At 40.5% G+C, this 8,569-nt stretch overlaps 1 pseudogene; it reads left to right on the top strand.

The window, feature by feature from the left end:
* Nucleotides 1-4,904: 4,904 nt before the first annotated feature.
* On the top strand, nt 4,905-5,023 carry LOC111739562 (annotated as a pseudogene).
* The last annotated feature ends 3,546 nt before the right edge of the window (nt 5,024-8,569 follow it).

The raw sequence follows: 8,569 nt of genomic DNA on the forward strand, positions 1-8,569 counted from the left end.
GCACTTCTGTACAGGGCAAGCCTCACCTTGGCCCTTACTCCGACACTATCTCCCTGTAAGTCCCTGGTGCCCCCTGTGTGCAGCCAAATGGGCACTGGTGCTCAGAACGAGCAGGTGAAAATCTACTTGCGGACATGGCCCCTTTAAGAGGCTTTGCTGCTGCTGCTGCTGGTGCCGCCACAGCCTCCATCCCACTCAGCCACTTGAGACCTGGCAGCCCTGCATCCTCGCCCCGTCCTACCTTGTATTCTTGTATTTCTCCCTATGTGTATGGCTTCTTCATCTAGATCCCAGGTGATTTTTCCTTGCTGCTGCTCCTTGTTTCTATCACAACTTTGATTTGGTCGCCAGAGGGATGAACAGAGCTTCTATCATCTATGCCATTTTTTCGGTCTCCCAGATGCTCACTTCTTGCCCAACTGAGCGCAAAAGGCACAAGTTTTGTTATAAAAACTTTTTTTGCCACCTTCTAAATGTTACAGTGCTGAACTCCTACATCCTGTTCAGGAAGGACAATTCTGAGTATGTGATCAGCCATGTAAACTTTAGACTGACGTTGATTGAAAGAATGCTGGAAAAGAATCACAAGCCAGGGCAGCAATATCTTCAAGGTCATTTGTACTGAGGATGTCACATTTCTTCGCCTGTCGGGAAGACATTTCCCCAAGTGCATACCACCAACATCAGGCAAACAGAATCCAACTGGTTGCTGCAAAGTTTGCTGTTCACACAACGACAAGGATGGGAAGAGGATCCAGAGAGAAACACAATACTTTTGTGCAGAATATGATATTACTTTTTGTGTTGTTCCATGCTTTGAAATTTACCACACGCAAAAAAAATTATTAAATAGTGATCATCATATACATTTCTGTTACATTAGGATTAGAGACAAGTTCTGTTTAGAATAATTCCAAGAACAGTTTTTACATTTTATTTTCACATGAAACCAGTCATATTTGTTTCAGCCTGAAAGACAGTGTTTATGTAAAATTAAATTAATGCTGGCAGCAAGCTGCACTTTTTTCTAAATGGGAAATGGGTTAAAAAAAAGATGTTCAGGTCCCCTTTATTGAGATGATGATTTAGTAGCTCTGTTCTGAGAAACGAGTCCTTTTTAGTAGTCACTTGGTGATTCTGATTCCATACCCTGAGAAACATTGCCCTAAGCCTGTAAGAGTCCATGGATTCTGAACATCTGTGTAGTCATATGGCCTTTCTGCAGTGTGGCTGGGCAGAGAGGGGAGAGAATGTGAGGGCAATGAGAGAAAGGGCTCCATACTGGTGTTGGAAAACCAGCCTTTTGTACCTCCTGTATTGCCCCCTAGCTGCGTGGCCTTGAGAGGAACAGCTAACTTCTCTGCGCCTCCTCATCTCACCCTTTCTTGCAAGTTTGAGAATTATACGTAGCAGGTGTGTGACAGCACTTTGAGAACTGTAGAGCACTAAAAAGATTGCAGGGATTGTTAATTACCTTTAGATATTAAAGGGTTAGAGTATATGAAGACTTTCCTACGTGTGTGAGTATGTGTGTGAGAGAGAGGAAATGGAGAAAAGAGAAGGTATGATAGAGAGAGTGAGAACGAGCCTGAGATGTCCAGAACTTACTCACTGTTCCGTGTGGGTTTCAGAGTTCACTAGTTCTGCTGCCTCCACTTTTCTCCTGTATTCGATGAAAAATCACAGTCAGAACATAAACAACCCTAAGTGAGGTTGTGGGACTCAGTGCTGGAACAGGGTAAGGATGCAAATCAGGGGAACTGGTACCTGAGTTTTTGGTCCCTGAAATAAAGGAGACAGAACCTAAGGCTGTAGGTTCCCCAGCAAGGCTGGGGGACCTGAGAGCTAATGCCTGAGCCTCATGTTCAGGGAGGAAGTGGCTGAGCCAGGACTGTTGGGTGTATTTATCAGTTTTGGGGAGGCCTCAGGGAAGCAATCCCAAGGCAGTTTCTTCAGACAAACATGGGTAATTACTCCAAAGAGCAAAGGTCTTGGGAAATGATAGATTTTCCTTTACTCTCTTCCTTCTCTTTGTCACCCTTTATTTTCCTCCAGCCTTCCTTCTCCCTATTTTAGGTGGATAAAATGAGCTTGGATCTCCCGCACCATAGATCATTCATCCTCTCTCTGACCAAGCTCCTAGCACCATGACTCAGAGCTGAAAGGATTTTAGTATCAAACAAACCTATCTACCTCTTCCATACAATCTCTATAAAGGAACTGGACTTTTAGCAACCCTGTCCAAATAAACATCTTGTCTTCTCTTTATATCTCTTCTTTGATGGGGACCTCACTATCTTAAAACAGATTTCAAGCAAAGTGCCTCTAGTCTCATAGTCGATAGTTATAAAACAACATCTCAGTTTGGCGTCCTCACTTATGCCACAGACACACTGTTGGAGGAGAGTATGAATGAGTTTAGGGTTGCTCTTGGTTCCACTACCAAATGGCCATGATTAATCCATTGAATTGTTCCAGGCCTCAATTTCCCTGCTTTTCGAATCTAACAGTGACAAACTCTCCACTGGTCAAGTTATGAGGTGGTCACAGTTGTCTCAATACTACCACCCAGCCACCCCACAAGGTGAATTTGTATAGTTGCCCTCTCTTCTGCTGGAGAAGTCGTTACACTCAGTCATTACAACCTGAACCCCCTTCTAGGAGTGGCTAGGACTCCCAACACTTCTCAACAAAACAACTTCAGTTTTATTTGTGCCCGGAGGTTTAGCTTCCTTCCTTCTTTTCTTGCTTTATTCTTGTATTATTTATTGATGGCAGGCATTGGGCTAGGTGCTGAGAATACCACCATGAACAAGATGGACATAATTGCCTCCCCTCATGGAGCTTATAGACAGTATAAGAGAGATCTTCTAAAAGCAAATAGACAAGGGAAAAAATAATCACAAACTGATGAATGCCCCAAGGAAATAGCAGTCTAAAATGGAGAGTAATGGTGGGGAGGAGCAGGCAACTTCTTAGATTGCTTGGTCACGGAAAGTGTTTCTGAGAGATATTTAAGCTGAGGCCAGACAGCTGAGAGGGTGTCAGCTACTCAGAAAGTTGGAAAAAGAGCTTTCCAAATAGATAGAACAGCATCTGCAAAGGTACAAAAGTGTGTATTCAAGGACTGAAAGAAAGTCAGTGCTGGCGTTTTGTGAGTGAGGTGGTGAGAGATGCCAGTTGAGGCTGGGAGGTACATAGGGGCAGAATTAAGTCAGTGAGTCGTTCTGGTTTTTTTTTATTCTAACGATAATAAGAAATCATTAAAGTATTTTAAGCAGGTGGCATGGGATGGTTCCATTTAGGCTGAACAGATCATTTTCCATGAGGAGAACAGGTTAGAGAGAGGACAGGAAGAGAATCAGAGAGAGCAGTGGCCCAGCAGGTGGGGAGGGTGGCCTGAACTAGGATGAGAGCAGGAAAGATCGGAGAAGAAATGATCTAACTACACTTGGAGGAAATCACAAAGCTTCAGTGCTAGACTGGATCCTAGAGATACAAGAAAGGGTAAAATCAAGGATGCTCCTCCATATCTGACTTGGAGAACTCGAGGAAGATGCATAATGGATTAATATGGGGAGGAGTTTAAGCTCCTGAGAGGTGAGCAGGGAGGTGGCACAAAGGTATTTAGATTTATAAGAGGTCTTGGATGGTGTTATACATTTGGAAGAGGAGAAATTACTGATAATAGAATCGAAATTGAGTAGCACAGGGAAAAGGAGACAAAGATAAGACACTGTACAGGGAAAACTGGGGAAGAGAAACAGAATCAAGAGATATCAGAAAATGTTACCATATTTTGAACACTTCAACAAAACAACAAAGTAAGGAGCTCTTAACCTGTGAAGTTAAGGAAACTATTTGTAACCACATCTTTCTCCTAAAATTTCAGGAGAAATAATTTCACTTAGAGATGAGCAATAGAGGGGTGGCTCCATAGTGTAGTGGTTAGCACATCTGCTTTACACGCAGAAGGTCCTGGGTTCGTGACCCAGGTGGAGCCACGGACCATACCCCGGGTGCGCCAGGCCCCCCAGAGTGTGAGTGTGCGAGTGTGCGAGTGTGCGAGTGCACCGGGGGCACCAGGCCCCAGGTGCACGCCTCAAGGATGTGGGAGGAGACGCCCTGCCTTCAGAGATCCAGTTCTTAAGGGGAAACCAACATCCATAGGTTAGGGTGGAAGTTGGGTTGGGGGTGTGGGGTGGGGGGTTAAAGAGAGGAAAAAAAAAACAGTTGAGCAATAGAAAAAGATTGAGTACTAGCAAGCATGTGAAAAAGGGGCACTCATAAATTTTAGGGAAATTTTGTATTAGGACGAGCTTATTAGAGAACAATTTAGAGCATCTAAAAAATTAAAACATTCATTCTTTTTGAGACAATTCTATCTTTTGAATTTATTTTATAGGAATTCAAGCAACAGTGAAAAGAATAAAAAGATATAAGTACTAGTATTTATGACAACTTTGTAATCATAAAAAAGTGGAATTACCCCCAACATCGATCACTATGTTACTGTGCATATATACAATGAAATACTATTCAGTTGTAAAAAAGTGACATTATCTTAAGGCAGATATGAAGTTTTTCTGTGATGAAGTTTTAAATAAAAAATACAAGTTTGTGTAATCTTATTTTTTAAAATACATATATGTGTTTTTGTCTATTATCAGAAAAACCTATATGTAACAAACCATTAAGATCAGGTATTTTATTATTTAAAAATCAAGATATTAAAAAATCTACTGTTCGTATAATTTGATTCTATAATTCCATCCCTAGGGATACATGTCCTAACAAATCATTCAAAATGGAATCAGCTTTATAAACAAAGATATCCAAAACATTATTTATAATTTAAAATATAAAAGGAGTCTAAATGCCTATCAATTAAGAAATGCTTAAGTGTCTATGGCCATGCTACCCTGAACACGCCTGATTTCGTCTGATCTCGGAAGCTAAGCAGGGTCGGGCCTGGTTAGTACTTGGATGGGAGACCACCTAGGAAGACAAGGAGCTTTAGGCATTAAAAAATAAAAATAAAATAAAATAAAAAAGAAATGTAAAAAAGGAAATGCTTAAGCATATGATGGTACCTGGAAACAGGTAAAATATTATGCAGCATGTTCATGGGCATGGAACATTTCTTAGGAAATAATGACAATAAAAAGGAAACCATTTCCACATGCACAGAAAAGTATTAGAAGTAAATATACCAACATATTGTATTATCTCTGGATGATGGGATTAGAGGTGATTTTTACTTATATCTATTTCTCACTGAACTAATATCTAGGGCTTCTCCTGGGTAACACTCACTCTTCTCAATGTCCCAAGGGCCCGGTCCAGGACTTGGGGCCCAGAAGACATGACTAGTGTTTGCCTATTGGGAGATTATTTGGTTAAGGCTCCAGACAGGTTTTGCTTTCCCCATGCTCCTCGGCTCAGATGTCAACCACTAAGAAACTGCTACTGCCCAAGGGAACTTCCTTAGTAAGTAAATTTTGGTTTTGGATTTTCTCGAACAGTGTCTGAGCAGGTGGCCCTGGAGCCCCCTCAGAGTAGCACATCATTAGACAAAACTGACACACAGTTCTCCTGAAATATGCTTTCTGGCCATCAAGACCTTACGTCTCTCAAGGCTAGAGAGAAACAAAGGAGTCACTTTGGCAAACTCTTGGAATATTAATTGGTAAACACATTTGCAGAGCACAGCATGTACTTCTACAGGCACTTGAAGGAAAATGTCAAGGAGAATCTCAAGGCCCTTGCCTTCAATCAAGGATTCAAGCATTTGCTTTTAATCCATAGACTTTTGTTGATACCTAATGCACATCAATACCTGCCCTGGGCACCAAGGCACAGAGCTATCAAACATGGTAGAAGCTCAGTTTCTAGGTCTCCTGGGACCAGGACATAACTTGTGCAAAGGAGAAACAACAAAACATCACAGCCTCGATTCTCTCAGATCCCAGAGACAACACCCAACTCCATGGAGGCCAACCACCACTCACCCCAGGAAATGAGGAGTTGAGCTAAGACATTGCATCAGGGGCATCCCACCAGGATCAGGCATCAGATCGTCTCAGTGTGTGCCCATCTGTTTCCTCACTAATGACCCTCCAGGGAGATTCCGCTTCCTCTAGCCTTTAGGTTCCTTGACTCAGATGCTGAATTAATCACTAGGGAAGGTCTCTGCCACTCAGTTAAGCCCACTTAATGAGTGAAGTTTAGATTATTTGGAATGTCTGTGAGAGAATCTGTTCTCCATCACAGACAAGGATCTCCCCAAGAAGAGTGGGGAGGTGGGTGGTTGCTGTTGTTTTGATTTTTGTATTCTTGGGTGCAGAGTTGAGTAAATCAAATGCTTCAGTTCATAATACATTATCAACACCATTTCTTGCAAGGCATCTATCTCCTGGTTTTATTGTCTTTTATTAGCTCCAATCTCCATTCCCTTCATTTCCTTCCACATAGGTAGCCTTGAAGAATGTGTCCTTGTGTCCTTGAAGAATCCATGTCTTTGTAGGTCTGTGTGTTATATAAACATAAATTGTATTGTGCTACGGATCCCATTGTGTTTCTTACTTTTTGCATTAACACTAATTTTTATGATCCATTCTCCTTTTAATATGGACACCTAACTCCCTGCTTATCTTTTTACAACCCATTCTCTACACACAACCATTAATTTTCTGAAAGTCTAAATTGAACCCTATCACTTTCCTGCTTAAAGCAGTTCAAGAACTTCCTATTACAATTAGAAAAAAAATGAAAAACAGCCTCTGGGTTATACCTGGTCTTGCCCCTACATATCAACAAACTCAGCAAGTATTGTTCTCTTTCTTTTGTTCCCAAAATTTAAGCCATCTTGGCTTGCTTTCAGTTCATTGAATTCACAAAGCCCTTTCATCTCAGGGTCTTTGCCTAGTCTTGTTCCCCTGCCTGGAAGCTCTCCCCTCAATTCTTAAAATGGCTTTTTCTTTCTCAGACTTCAAGCCTTGGCTTACCTGTGTAAACTGGAGAGAATTTGGCAATTTTAGTCATCTGAGTCAGGTTCCCTGGGAGCAGAGTGATTCATGGGAATTACAAAAGTGTTTTAGTGAAGGAGTATCCTCAGAAGAAGAAGGTGGAGGTAAGCAGGGATGTGGAATCAGCACATTACCTTCACTCAGCCTGGTCTGGAGAGGAGCTCTGAAACATGAATTGCATCCATTCAATCAGTCCCATTTGGAGGTAAGGAGCCAATCTTGTCTTTCCAGTGTCAATCAGTTATTGGCTACTGATTGCCTCCGTTCCTCCTGGGTCAGTTGAGCCTGGATGCTTAACTTCTCTGGCCACAGAAAGAGAAGTTATGAGCCATTAGCAGCCAAGATGCACAGCAGCTAGAGGGTGGAGATGAGTGAACCAGCCAGTGAAAGGTACCAATAGAACCCACTAGTAAAATTTAAGGTGTGCATGGCCTTCTTCCCAGCACTTCATTCTTAGCAGTATACTCTAGGGAACCTTGATTCATGTGCCCAAATAGTAGTGTACAAGAAAGTTCATTTCAGTACTTTTTATAGTAGTGAAAAACTAGAAATAACGTAAATGCCTTTCAACAAGAGGAGATAAACAAATTATAGTATATACCTCTTATAGCAGCAGAAATAATGAACTCGAGTATGTGTATCAACATGGACAAATCTCAAAACATGATTTGAGTAAAAAAAGCAAGTTTCAGAATAGATACTGTATGATGCCATTGAAATAAAATTTTAAAATATGCAAAACAATGTTAAATATTTTCGTGGGTGCGCAACTTTTGAGTAAAATTATAAAAAAAAGACATAAGAATGACAAACACAAATTTGATGACAGACATTACCTCTGGGGAAGGAAACACTGGGATGGAATTAGGTGTTCAAGAGTTCTCTCAACTGTAACTCTAATGTTTTATTTAAATACATACACACATATACAATGGCAACATTTTAAGATTACTACACGAGTGATTATTTTTTATTCTATATACTATACTCTGTATTTGTAATATTCACATATTTAAAAATTACAGAAAATATCTATGTGGCTATATGTACACCTAGAGTGATGTTTCTTTTAACTAATAGTCCACTGTATGTGTTCACCAGATTTTATTCATCCATTTCTCCAAGTGATGAACACCTAAGCTCACACTACCACAAACAATGCTGTGATGAACAGCCTGTGCATGTCTATGGACCTTAATTCATTTTATCGGAGGTATATGCCCAGGAGTCTAGGTAACAGGAGATATTTGATTGATGATAGATAGATAGATAGATAGATAGATAGATAGATAGATAGATAGATAGATAAGATGATTAGATAGATACATAGATAGATGATAGATAGATAGATAGATAGATAGATAGATAGATAGATAGATAGATAGATAGATAGATAAAGTGGATCTAGATGGATGAATGGATATATACACATATATGTGTAAGTGTATATATCCCAATATGGGCAACCAGGAGAACAATTTATCAGTACTTAGCAAAATTATATATGTATATTCAAATATATGTATATATGTAAATATATT

Source organism: Pteropus vampyrus, unplaced genomic scaffold (genome assembly GCF_000151845.1).
Source record: "Pteropus vampyrus isolate Shadow unplaced genomic scaffold, Pvam_2.0 Scaffold50, whole genome shotgun sequence".
NCBI lineage: Eukaryota > Metazoa > Chordata > Mammalia > Chiroptera > Pteropodidae > Pteropus > Pteropus vampyrus.